Source organism: Lacerta agilis, chromosome 14, assembly GCF_009819535.1.
Source record: "Lacerta agilis isolate rLacAgi1 chromosome 14, rLacAgi1.pri, whole genome shotgun sequence".
Taxonomy (NCBI): Eukaryota; Metazoa; Chordata; class Lepidosauria; order Squamata; family Lacertidae; genus Lacerta; species Lacerta agilis.
In genome coordinates this window covers 28,496,743-28,510,424 of record NC_046325.1, presented here as the reverse complement: position 1 = coordinate 28,510,424, position 13,682 = coordinate 28,496,743, and the positions used below count along the sequence as shown (strand labels likewise).

Below are 13,682 nucleotides of genomic sequence, written 5' to 3'. Positions count from 1 at the left end.
ATCACCAGAAGATGTGTGCACACTGCCAGAGCTCAAAAGCAAGCTTCTTGTTGGCTTATGAATGCAGGCATTCAGATAACAATCAGAATCCAAGAACCACATTATAGGCTCCTCTGCTCAAATCTCCCAGGGAGCCATGTACAAAGCAGGAGAGGCGGTGTCTAGAGAAGCACGCTTAGCCACCATTGCGGCAACACATATCGTAACAGCTCCAGTATGGAACACCCTGAGATTTGCACATTTTGTTTCAAATTCCAAGCCCTCGTAGAGGGGAAATGCTACAAGCACACTTCCTTGGAAGGGTGCCGGATTTCAGCGGAATATACATAAGAACTACATATCTAAAAACCAGGTGATTAGAAATACAAAAGTTGGGGTGTTATGGTTTAGTACTTGTGCCACTATCATTGTTGTTAATCATCTATAGAGCACTTATCTGCTAAGTGAGGACAAGAAAAAATGTAACAACCCCATTTTCTGATTACAGAAGTGAGAGGACATGCAGCTGGTCCAGAGGTACTGGATAACTTCAAAGCAGAGGTGAAATGTGAACCTTCATCTCCCAGGTACTAACCAACTACATCCTATTCACAGGATCATATCAGCTCCAGGAATTCTAGTCCAGCTCCCAGTATCCAAGTCCAACATGAATAAGAAGAATTCAAAGATGGCTTACAAAACCAAAGTTCACACAAATCTGGTTAGGGTGTCATAATTATTTTTCCCATCCATAGAACATGGGGTCTCTCTTTAATGCACAATACCAGCTCCTTGCACACTGAAAGTAATATATAATCTTCCTAGCATGCACAGTTAAGTACAGCTGCTTATTCCAAGGTCATACAGAAGCTCCACCACAAACCCACGAAAATGAAATCTTAGCTGCAAGTGCCCACTTCCTTTTCTCTAATCAGAAGAGTGTTGTTCCTGTTTGCTCATACACACAATCTGTCCATTATATAAGTTGGTAAGAAGACAGCTGAGTATGAGTGGGGGGAAATGGGAGAGACAGGATACGCAAACAAGACAGGCTCCTCAGTGGCTTCTTGGTTTCCAGTTTCCCTCTACCAGAACACCGCCCAGCTTCTTGTGAAACACACCAAGGTTCCCACATGACTCACTCAGCATACAGACAAAGCAGCAAAATGTCTGGCATTCTGGGTCTTTTAAAACAATAATAGCACAGCTACGTCAGAAAGCAAACCTGTCAAGACACTAATGGTTTAAGCAATAGGCCTAGCAATAGGCAACACTCCTTCAGCTACAGAAGGTTTTCTTTTTTTTAATAGAGTGCCCAATAAATGGTGGGAATGGGGAGAGTCAGGTTCACGCAAGAATATACATCCTCCTGTAACTAATAGCAATTCCACAGCTACAGTGAAGTCCATTTTTCTTTCCAAACTTGCTTGAGAGAGAAGCACAATGATTGCACACCAGCACCACACATTGCCAGCCCCTCCCAGTTGGGAATTCTGACAGCTAATAAACCAGATTTGCTCATCTCACTGAGATTCTCACACAATTTTGTGATCACTAGTCTCTTAAATAACACAGTTTTCCAAAGCGCCCAGTGCTGGGAACATTTGTTTAAGGGTGCCAATTTTGGTAAAAATCCAGTTTCCCCTTTCCATCAGCCGATTACCCTATATAAAGTAACTTTAGCTTTGTTCCACATTAAGGGAAACTAGATAATTTGTAAGGAGAGCTCATTACTTACATCCATATTAATGCAGAAACAGTTGATATTCAAATCAAAACAGTTAACTGCAGAGCACATTTAAAGGCACTCTAAGAGGCCCTTCAAAGATCATCAAAATTACTTCCTGGAAGTCAACAGAAATCAATTGACATATTGTTGGTCTCTCCACAGTAAGCTAAGGTCACACTGAAATTTGGTGAGGTAGGGAAGAGTCTTTGAAAGGAGGAGAGGGTCTTCACATCTCTGTACCTACTTGCCATAAAGAGGAAGAATAATCTGATTATTTTGATTTGGCCAAGACAATTAGGAAAGGCATTTTTGCTGTTTTCTGTGAGCAGTTCCACAAAGAAACAGACATTCAGTTATCCCAAATATGCCTGAAATCACAATGGCCATCATATTAATTCCTTTAATTACTTGCACTTTATAGGGAATGAGAGTATAGAATTGCTTCTTTCTTCAAAAGAATTCTATTAAAATGGCTGAGGGATGGTGAGTAATTTGCTTCTGGGACAACACTGATCAAAGGGCGTGTCTGGGAGAGGCATTACGAAACTGCAACATACAACAGGGGAATACATGACACAAACACCACAAATGCTCTTTAAAATCATAAATGTACCAAGGAGACTGCCACTCCTTATTCACATACGAATATTGTTAAGTCACACAAGACTTTTAACGGAACACACTTTTCAGCTGGACACAGGCAGGTGGTACAGACAAGCTTCACTCCCTTCACCACGAAATAGAAGAATGCTACCGAACTGTCACATACAGGGACATGGAGTATTTACACCTTGACTTTCAATCTAGTGCACAATTTAAGGAAAGCAGATTCTTGCAGATTTCCAAGTCAAAGACCACAACCCCAACTTTCCTATAAAATTCACACAACTTGCCACAAACATGATCTTCCCTCATCCCATGTAAACAAGAATATTTGCTTTCACTCATACTGCCACCATTCCTCATTATTCTGGAGACAAAAACCCATGACACTTCCAAAGGCACCAACCTCCAAAGAGAAACAAGCACAACTCCAAACTAAAGGATCCTCTTGTGATTCCCTGTCCCAATTAGTTTAGCCATCTACTGCCATCCCTTTCCCGCCAGACGAAACTCCCCGAATCCACAATCTATAATGGTTTGCCCTTCTCAACATCAGGAAACACTTCCCGAAGTGGACATCCATCCCGACCCCACATCCCTAGCCATAACAGAGATCCTCCCTGTTAGCCTTTCTCTCTAGTCCTTGAATCTCTCCCCCACTGACCCATAACCCCAGCCTCAAGGACGATCCCTTTCCCATCCCTCACTATGCTTAGCAGCCTACATGGGCTCACTGCTTCGCCACCACTGCTAATTTCCAGCTGCCTGTCTCCTCCTGATCTGTTCCAACTCACAACCTTTTGCTGCCCGCCCACCCCCGTCCTCACACTGCATGAACCCACCACCATCTGACCCCCGCCTTCAGACCCACTTTGGATCCAGTCAGTTGCACCCACCAGCCCCATAACCCCTGGAAGTGCAAAACCGTCCAGCACAGCCCCACAGGGGGCCATGAAGACAGCCCCTCCCTATCCAGCTCGCCACCTTCTAATCCAATGGGGGGGCTCTACAACAAAACAACCCCACAGATACACACAGTCCCACAACCCCCCACTCCTCCTGAGAAGGCACACGCCTTAGATGCCCTTAAGGCGCTAGCGCTTTCTTGCCTGTCCCCAGCCCCAACATACGACCCCCTCCCACCCCCGGGACCTTTTCGCCCACCCACGCCTGGGCACTCCCTGTCCTCGTTAAGACCCTTCTGTGACTCACTGGAGGTTGGCTCCCTTGTTCCCACCCGAAAAACACCACAAGGCTTAACCTTTGCCCGCCAGCCTTGCTCCTGGGAGGGAGAGATAAGTTTCGGGTCACGGGCTTTACTCACACACGCACCCCGGCCCCAAATCCCTCCACACTGCCTCCAATGCAAGTCCCTCCTCGGTTCTTACTTTGCACTTGTAGTTTCCTCCCTAGCAACTCCCCTCCGACCTTCTCTGCCCCCTCTAACCTGAAGAGGAAACCCACCCGCTTTCCCCGCCAAGGGCCGCCGCCTCCCGCCAGCGGCTCCTCGGGAGCCCACCTAGGGAGCCCCCCCCCTTTCCTCCAGGGACCCGGCCCACGCGCACCCCCCACCCCACCCCTCCGATGACCCACCTGCCGGCCCCGTCGCCACCGCCCTGCTCGCCTCTCGCTCCGCTCCACCCCGCGCCGAGTGACTCGCTCCAGCGAACAATAGGGGTGAACAGAGACCTTGCCGGAGCCCAGCCCCGATCCCCATGGACACAGGCCACGCCCCCCGAGACCCTCATTGGCCGCGGCGCTGGCGAGGCGGGGGGGTGGAGAGGCCTCTTCTCCCGCCCGCCACGCCCTGGGCTCCGTGTTTTAACGCCTTGATTGGAGGCGAAGGGAAGGTGGCGACGGCACGCGGGGGAGGGAGGGAAAGGGTGGAGTCTGGAAGGGCGGGCGCGCGGAGCCGGGCAGGTGTGGGCGGGGCCAGGCTCGGGAAGGGGGCGGGGTTAAGTAACTGTCGGCGGAGGGATGGGGAATTTTGTGAGGCGAAACGAGTGTGGGGGAGCGTTCAGTTTTCAGCCGTTGGAGGAGTATTTTGGGGGAGGGGGCGCTTTAAAAGCCGTATTGTGAGGGGAGGTGGTCAAAGAAAGTGATAATGAGTTGGGAGGGGGATACAACTGGGAGCCTTTCAGGGGTAGTTTGTGTGGAGAAAAAGGGGGAGAGGATTCGTCAAAAAGGTTTTCTGCTGGGAGGGAAAAGTCGTGAGAGGAAACTGGGAAGCGGAGTTTTTTTGGGGGGTAGGTGGTTTTATGTACAAGAAGAAATGGGTAAATTGAAGGAAATTGTTTTGTGAAGATTGCAGGTGGGGTGGGGGGAGTTGTGTGGGAAGCTACCTGGGCTGGCAGGGAAGTTTTGAGGGGAAACCTGTGGACTGAGAATTTATGATTAGTTGTAGAATAATTTGGGGAGGCTACTATTGAACAAAGGTGTTTTTCAAAAAATAATAATATGATTTTCTGTTATATACATTTCAATAGTTTTTCAGTCATTTTAACATTTCAAAACTCCCTCTTTCTGCAGTTCCTTTTATCATTTCCTGCATATTCTAAATTAACTTATTCTTTTATTCATCTACTTCAGTTATTTACTCTTATGAAACTGCAGGTTATTACAATAATCCTGCCAATGTCCTTATCTGTTTACAATTTATTTGCATATATTCAATAAACTTTTTCCATCATTTTATAAAAATGTTTGTTATCTTGATTTCTTATTCTTCCAATAAGTTTTGCCATTGCAGCATAGCTGATAAATTTTTGTATCCATCCTTCTTTGGTTGGGACTACTACTTGTTTCCATTTTGGGGCAAATGACATTCTTGGGGCTGTAGTCACATACATAAATAAATTTTGATACTGTTTAGGTAGTTCTACTTCTACCCCTATAATTCCCAAAAAGAAAGCTGCTGGGTTTGTTTGTTTTTTACAAATGTTATTTTAAACAACTTTTTAAATTCATTATATATCATTTCCCAGTAAGCTTTAACCTTTCTGCAAGACTACCACATATGATAGTAAGTACCTTCTTTCTCTTTGCATATCCAACACTTACTCAGTTTTGATTTATACATTTTTGCTAGTTTACTCGGTGTTAGATACCGTCTATATAACATTTTCATATAGTTTTCTCTTAAACCATAGCATGCTGTAAATTTTATATCCGTATTTCACAATCGTTGCCACTCTTCCATATCTGTATTATAACGAATATCTATTGCCCAATGTATCACTGAAGATTTTACTTGCTCATCCTTTGTCTCCCAATCCAATAATATCTTATACATTTTAGACAGCACTTTAACACTACATTCCAACAGATCTCTCTCCAGTTGTGATATTTGTTCCCCAAACCCTTGTTTCATATCTTTCTTAAATACTTCATTCAAATGATGATATTGTATCCATTGTATTCCTGATAAATCCTTAAATTCTTTTAACTTAAACTGTCCCTCTTGTTTTAATAAATTTCTATAAATTGACCAACCTTCTATCATATTTTTCTTTACCGCTATGGCTTCCAACGGTGATCGAACAAAGGTTTTCACAGGGAGGAAAACAGATTTGGAAAGAAATGGGCTGTTCAGATAGATTTTAGATAGGGAACTTTGGAGGGGTGTGTCATTGTATTATTTCTGATCTGGAATTTAGATCATTTCATTAGGAAGCTGCCAGATCAGACTTTCTATCTAGCCTAGCATTGTCTATTCTGGTCGCACTTCTCCAGGGTCACAGATATTTCCCTTCATGGGCTTGGCCATCTCAGAGCAAAATGTGGTTTTGCTCTTTACCAGCTCTACAGTATTGTAACGGCATCCACGTGATGTCCTTCCTATCCCAGTGTTGTCCCAGACCTTTCTTTCTTTAAAAACAGGTTTTCCAGTGTGGGGAGGTTTGGACTTCCCAAGGATTTTAAAAAACCCTAGAATACAGATGAAATTGTATGGGTGCCCACATGGGAGACAAAGGGATACACTACAGAATCACATATTGCTCCATTTTGCAACACACACACCCCCATCTGCTAACTGGAGATGCAATGAACTGAATGTAGGATCTTCTGCCTGCAAAGCATATGCAATGCTATGGTCCCTCTTATTTAAGCAATGGGGATTTCACTGGCATAAAACAGTGAACTGTGCTATGTTCTTTAAATTGTAAATTGGAACCACAATCCACAAAAACCTTTTAAATGTTGATCTTTTAATCCATGGAATTACAGTGCTTTACAGTTTCACTTTGAGGCTGACCACATACATTCTTAACCCTTGCTACTTAAAAGCTAACGGGGGGGGGGGTGGCTAGATGGGTAAAGGAAGTGATATTAAATACCTCCCTTTGTGAGGGCACATACAATCTGAATGAAGGAGTAGTAAAATTGGTTTTTTTTAAACAACAACAACAAACGCAAGCACTTCTGGATCTCTACACTTTGGATAGTTCAGCCAGTTTCCAGTTTCCATTCCCCCATTTGAGGCAAAGTTTCTGAGTGTGTGTTGGCTACCCAGCTCCAGGTGTAACCAAATGATGCAGATAATCTTAACCCATTCTAGCCGGAGTTCTGACCTGATTTGGGAACTGAAAATGATATTCTTGATGCTTGGGATACAATGACAGCAAACCTATTATTTCTGCTGAGCCTCTCAATGGCATTTGGTGGCATTGACCAATGATATATCTTTCCGGATCACCTTTTTGGATTGAGGCTATGGCACTGTATTTTGCTGGGTCTGATCTGGTCTGAAAGTTAGGTTCTAGAATTATTCTAGAAATAATTATTTATACCCTGCCCATCTGGCTGGGTTTCCCCAGTCACTCTGGGCGGCTTCCAACAGAATGTTAAAATACAATAATCTATTAAATATTAAAAGCTTCCCTAAACAGGGCTGCTTTCAGATGTCTTCTAAAAGTCTGGTAGTTGTTTTTCTCTTTGACATCTGGTGGGAGGGCGTTCCACAGGGCGGGTGCCACTACCAAGAAGGCCCTCTGCCTGGTTCCCTGTAACTTGGCTTCTCGCAGCGAGGGAACTGCCAGAAGGCCCTCAGCGCTGGACCTCAGTGTCCGGGCAGGACGCTGGGGGTAGAGATGCTCCTTCAGGTATACTGGACCGAGGCCGTTTAGGGCTTTAAAGGTCAGCACCAACACTTTGAATTGTGCTCGGAAACATACTGGGAGCCAATGTAGGTCTTTCAAGACCGGTGTTATGTGGTCTCGGTGGCTGCTCCCAGTCGCCAGTCTAGCTGCCGCATTCTGGATTAATTATAGTTTCCAGGTCACCTTCAAAGGTAGCCCCACATAGAGCGCATTGCAGTAATCCAAGCGAGAGATAACTTTACAGTTACATCAGTAGTCTTCATGTTTTTGAGGACTCTGAGCTATCTTTAGTTCAGAGATGTGTTTGGGGATCAGGTCAATTTTTAACATATATTATTGTGACACACCTAAGGTGTAGATATGTTGGACTACAACTCCCATTATCCCTAACCACTGTCCATGCTGGCTGGGGTTGATGGACGGTGGAGTCCAACAGCATCTGGACAGGTTGTTTCCCACTCTTGTTCTAAATGAAATCACCAAGAGATATCATCTATAATGATCTGACAGCAGTATGATACCCAAACCAAGTGCTTTAAGGGGTGAAATTTAAGGGGTACTCACCATGAAGTTGTTACAGTGAATGTCACACTTTTAACATTGGGGGAAATCAGTGCCGGGACTGCATACTCTGGAGCACCCTCAGGGAAAAAAAGTGCTGCCCAAATCTGCTGTCTGAACACTGGTTTGGTTGGCTTGGATGTGGATCTTGTTTCAGACAAAACAAGGTGCTTTTGCTCAATAAGAACTCTGATACTGAGAAGGTTATTTCCCCTGATCTGGATGGAATAGCACCCCTTCTGAAGGATCAGGTGTGCAGTTTGGGACCCTCCTGGAACTGGCTTTCCTAACCAGGAATGCTTTTGCCCAACTGTGCCTGGTGCATGAACTGCAGCTGCTCAGGAAGAAGGCAGATCTGACCACTGTCACATACGAATGTTTCGATTGCATCCCGGTTAGACTATTACAAGACTGCATCAGAGCCCAGTTATTTTGAGCATCTATAATTTGCTTAATTAAATTTTGTGCTTCCGATTATACAGTATTCTGAGTTCAATTCAAAGTGCTGGTTGTGATCTTTAAAGCTCTAAATGGAATGGCTTGGGTTCAGAATACCCAAAAGACAACTTGCCTATCTGTTAAATTCTTTGAGTGACAGCTTTGTTCTGCATTCTGCTTTTTTCTGAGGTCCTGCTTGTCAGCATGTGGGATAGGTGTTTCACCATAGTAGAAGCCAAGCTCTGGAGTATACTTCCTTGATATCAGTTTGGCTCCTTCACTGTCCCCCTTCCTGATGGGTTGTAAAGACTTGTTTTCCTACAGTTTTTAATGAAAACTGAGACCTTATGTTTGGTGTTGGCTATATATTGTTGGTTCCTTGATTAAGATTTGAACTTGATTAAGATTTTGATTAAGACTTTGATTAAGATTTGAGCTTATTGTACACAATTTTGGTGACCTTCTGTCCCAAAATAATAAAGAAATGAAATTTACTTACATACCAAATGTTCTGATTTAGTTGGATTCTGCTGCAAATAAAAGTCTACCTTATTTTAACAAGCTCTCTTCAGGTATAAATTCAGTTTTGGGATAATATCAGATAAACCCTGCAAAAAGGCAGGGTTCTTACCAACTTCATCTCAGGCATAATTTCTAATGTCTATGACCAATTTTTTTTCCTGTGTCTTAAGTTCATTTCATGATATAAGTCCCCATATACACGGTCAAATACCACCAGTGGAATTAGAAAGTCAATAAACGTCCATTTTTTTATATTCACAGTAAAATGGAGTACTTCCAGAATAGTAAATCAGGAGAACTGCAATTCCAGCTGACAGGGTTGATATACCAACCAGTGATAATGAACCTTACAGAAGTTAACACCTGCGGTGGTAAAACATTGAATCCCTTGCTATGTAATATAATGCTCTCCCATGCACCACAATAATTATAACTGCTGCTAATAGCTACTGTAGTGGTTGATCATATATATATACACCTGACAACACCTACCAACACCAATAGCGTAACATCTCCAAAGGCCTTTCCTTACTTTCTTCAAAACATGAACAGAGAGAAGGAACTGTGCAATGAAGAATGACAAAGACAAAATTGAAAACAAAATTGCCTTTTTTAAACATCAGAATCCAAAGCTGGGGGAGAAATTGAGAAAGACATTTCCCCCAACAATGGAAGATGATAAAGGACTTCCCATTAGAAAGCAATGAGGGAAAATGGGGCCTGACCCGGGGGAGAAAAGGCGCACAAGCTAGTTCGAATAACATCTTGAAGTGCAACAACTTGCTGCCGTCTCCTAGAGGAAACTGATTAATGAATCCCCAGCTGCTACTACAGAGCCTTTATTGTGGACAAATATTGCCTCTCTCCACCTGAGATTTTTTCCTTGGTCACAATTTGTCTGGCTCTTGATGCTCATATAACATCATGAATTTCAGATGTCTATGAAATGGTGTCTATTTAGTTGTTGGAGGTGCTTACAAAGTCAGATTGAAAATAGGACATGTTTTCTGGTACACAAAAAGCAGTTATAAATATGAGCTGAACAGAACAAGAGGAGTCTGCGGGTATGTGTATGCGTATCACTGATGAATACTAGGATTTTGCCACTGGATTACAGCTGGAGCTTACACAGTAAATTAACATTGTTATAAGGTTAATACTTCTTCATGGTACACCTGTATGTATATTTAAAAAGTCTCATATAATCTTTTCTCTAAAAGTTAAAACACCTCTAGCAAAGTTTGTACACCCCTTCGTGAGGAAAACCCACTGAGAAGACAAATTAAACATACTAACTATGCAGTATGCACCAAGTCTGAAGAACAAGGTCAAATAGGGAAAAACGTGCTTAGTATTTATTTTGTAGCATATAACTTTACTGTCCCTGAGCTTTGCCAAACCGTGAGCATCTCTAGATATTAGATGTTCTTCTTCAGGCAACCATACAAAGGCCAGGATTAAGCAAAGGTTATTTTTTTATTTCCTAAAGGTTCTTCTCTATCCAAAGTTCTCTTGAATTCACAGAGCAGCAGTGTCAATAAAAGCATGTTTGAATCCTGGCAAAATAAGAACACTCCTTATGGAATCTAGAGGCCTGAACAGGCTGGGGGTCTGCGTAGCCTTGTTCTGCTTCCAGAAATGGAGAACTTCACACAGAACTATAAGACCAATAGAGAGACTATTGATACAGAAACTGTTTTTGAAAGCCTCAACTTTTTAACATTCCTGATGCACTGTAGTCCTTTCTATACCCATCTTTTGCAAACAAAGCTGATTTGATAATGCTTCCTTGCCCAACAGAAGTATTATTGCAAAGGGCTTTCATTTTACGCAGGTGCTATTAGAAGCACAATATGGGTGTTTTCCTTAAATATATATAATGACATAGTTATTAACACTTGTCCCAAACACCTCAGGTGTTTGTCGTTATCCACGAACATTTAAAAAGGCTTTGAAAGTGGGTAGTGCAGGGATGAAATAGTCACAGTGTTACTCATAGCTTGACAATGTGGAAACCAAATAAGCACATATTATGTATAATTAAGTATGTGATCCCATTGCACCTCTGCAGACACTCTAGCTAGTAGCTAGATTTCCTGTGTTCCATATTCCTGTCTGTGGTCAGTTTTCTAGTTGCTCATGTACATCTTTAATTTTAATGCACTCAGGGATCGGCTCTATGAACATCACAATTCTGCATGGATGAGGTCACCCACTGAGAATTGTAAAACTGTTAGTATGCTGGCATTGTTAAAGGGTATGAAAACCCACACTGTAGACCTTGCTGTGTTGTTTTACCTTGCTTTCCAATGGGGATGTGCAGATAACCGTTGCTGATTGACCTTCTAACATTGCTTACTTTTGCTCAGGTAAACACAGTACACATTTTGAACAAATTCAAAACCTGAAAAAAGCTGGAATCCATACTCTGCTTTTCTAATATTCCAAATTTTGCACCCGAAATTCAGCTAAAGGGAAAACAAGTCTTGATGAACTTTAAAGTAAATTACGTATCTAGAAACTGTCAAACTAAACACTTTTCTAATTTGGGGTTGTAGGGTTTTGTTTGTTTGTTTTAAAGACTTAAATGAAACAACATAACTGGAAATGTTAAAAAATATATAATTAATTTTATTCAATAGCAGTTGACAGACAAACAATCAAATCTATTTAAAAGCAAATTCAAGTTGAGAAAATTTGGCTGAGAGTAATTTTACTCAAATATTTTAGTGGAACAACTTGGAGCTCTACACTGCTAAACCATATTATATATTTTTGAAAATGGAATATATGCAAAAAATAACTTCATGTTAAAAAAAAAATCAGCAAGTGTGATTTAGATACATTTGCTAGTTAAGGAAATGTGTCTGTCGCCTTGTTTATCTAATTATCATACCATCCAACAACAAAAACACATTAATTTTCCAGCTTTAGCTGAAAATGAATTTTGCCCATAGGCTTAAGTCTCAGCAGGCCCTACAAAGTAAGCAGGTATTACTGTGTTAAAAACAGCATGACATGGGGCGCTTCCAGAATATTGCTATTTTGTGAGTGTGATTCAGTTGAGTTGCCAGGAAATTCAGGTTGCACAATTAAAGTGGATTTAGGCTCTTGCGTAACAAACCCACTTCCCAAAAAATCAAATTTGTGAGACAACAATGGCTTGACACTGTATTCTATAACCTCCCTGTAAAATTTGTTGCAAACCAAGCAGGTTGAATACTCAATAAACAGATTGTCTGGAAAGTGACCATGGTAAAGGGCACTTGCAAAATCTGATTCAGTCCATATGGACATTGCCAATGATGCCAGAGCTACTCAGCTGCTTTGAAAGACGTGTTCTGTTAAATATGTTGGCATCTTGAAGCAATGTTGCTGTAAGCATGTGGACCTTTCCAAAGTAAACACAACTGCATTGAGCACAATATTGTACGTTTATATACTTTCAGCCAAAGGAAGCTGATTAGTTAAGAATCTCTTATTTTCTGGAGGCAAACATGAAATGCTTAGCTTTAGCTGCAGCTCTAGAAGGGTTGGCTAATTTGTGGCCATCCTTGCTGTTGGACTCCATATCCCATCAGCCACAACTTGTTGTTGTTCAGTCGTTCAGTCGTGTCCGACTCTTCGTGACCCCATGGACCAGAGCACGCCAGGCACGCCTATCCTTCACTGCCTCTCGCAGTTTGGCCAAACTCATGTTAGTAGCTTCGAGAACACTGTCCAACCATCTCATCCTCTGTCGTCCCCTTCTCCTTGTGCCCTCCATCTTTCCCAACATCAGGGTCTTTTCTAGGGAGTCTTCTCTTCTCATGAGGTGGCCAAAGTACTGGAGCCTCAACTTCAGGATCAGTCCTTCTAGTGAGCACTCAGGGCTGATTTCTTTAAGAATGGATAGGTTTGATCTTCTTGCAGTCCATGGGACTCTCAAGAGTCTCCTCCAGCACCATAATTGAAAAGCATCAGTTCTTCGGCGATCAGCCTTCTTTATGGTCCAGCTCTCACTTCCGTACATTACTACAACTAGCATGGATAATATTCAGGGATGCTGGGAGTCCAGCAACATTCGGAGGACCACAGGTTAACCACCCCTGGTATACATAATTCAGAACCTGTTTTTCAATGCAACTCCATAGCCCAGGGACATGTGCAATGATAGTAAATAAAAGTGCATTTTAACATGTGCAACGTATATTCTGCTCAGTGCTACTATATAACTATAGTCAGCCACCACCCATTTAGGATTTATTTTAAAAAGGACATGCAGGGGAGAATATGTGATTTCCAAGCAGATAGAAGCCCCAAAATTTATTGCTTTGAATTTCATGCTGCCAGTTGAACAACAGATATGGTTACAGAACAATACAATCGACACAATACAAGTTTTCTTCGACTTGGTGACTGTTTTGTTTGATAGGATCGCATTACCTCAAAACCAAATAACTCAGCCACTGGCTTGGCAAATTTACAAGGTCACGATTTTCACGGAGTATCTGTTTTCCTCATATTCCCTTCTACGTACTGATTAATCAACTGGACGACAATTGATAACAAGAGGCAAGCATTTCTCTTTGTCTGGCTCCTGGTGTTATATCCCCCTACCCAGGGACGGCAGAAAAGAATTGTCTTCCCCACCCCCTTTATGTTAAGCAACGGCCAAATAATGACATTATCTGCCAATGCACTTAGTCGCTGGTGCCTTAGACAGCCTCTGGGAGCTGTGCTTTAATTATAACTGCATTTCCTAACAGGCT

The 13,682-nt window shown here is 42.4% G+C and overlaps 1 protein-coding gene across 2 annotated transcripts in view; it reads right to left on the bottom strand.

The window, feature by feature from the left end:
• The window catches only part of JUP (junction plakoglobin), a 58,375-nt gene extending 54,350 nt beyond the window's left edge, over positions 1 to 4,025 (bottom strand). The window contains exon 1 of one of the 2 annotated variants that reach the window (XM_033171101.1): positions 3,905 to 4,025. The gene's annotated coding sequence lies outside the window, so the exon portion shown is untranslated. The remainder of the gene's footprint in view (positions 1 to 3,904) is intronic. The other variant, XM_033171102.1, reaches the window with a different exon arrangement.
• Positions 4,026 to 13,682: the final 9,657 nt, after the last annotated feature.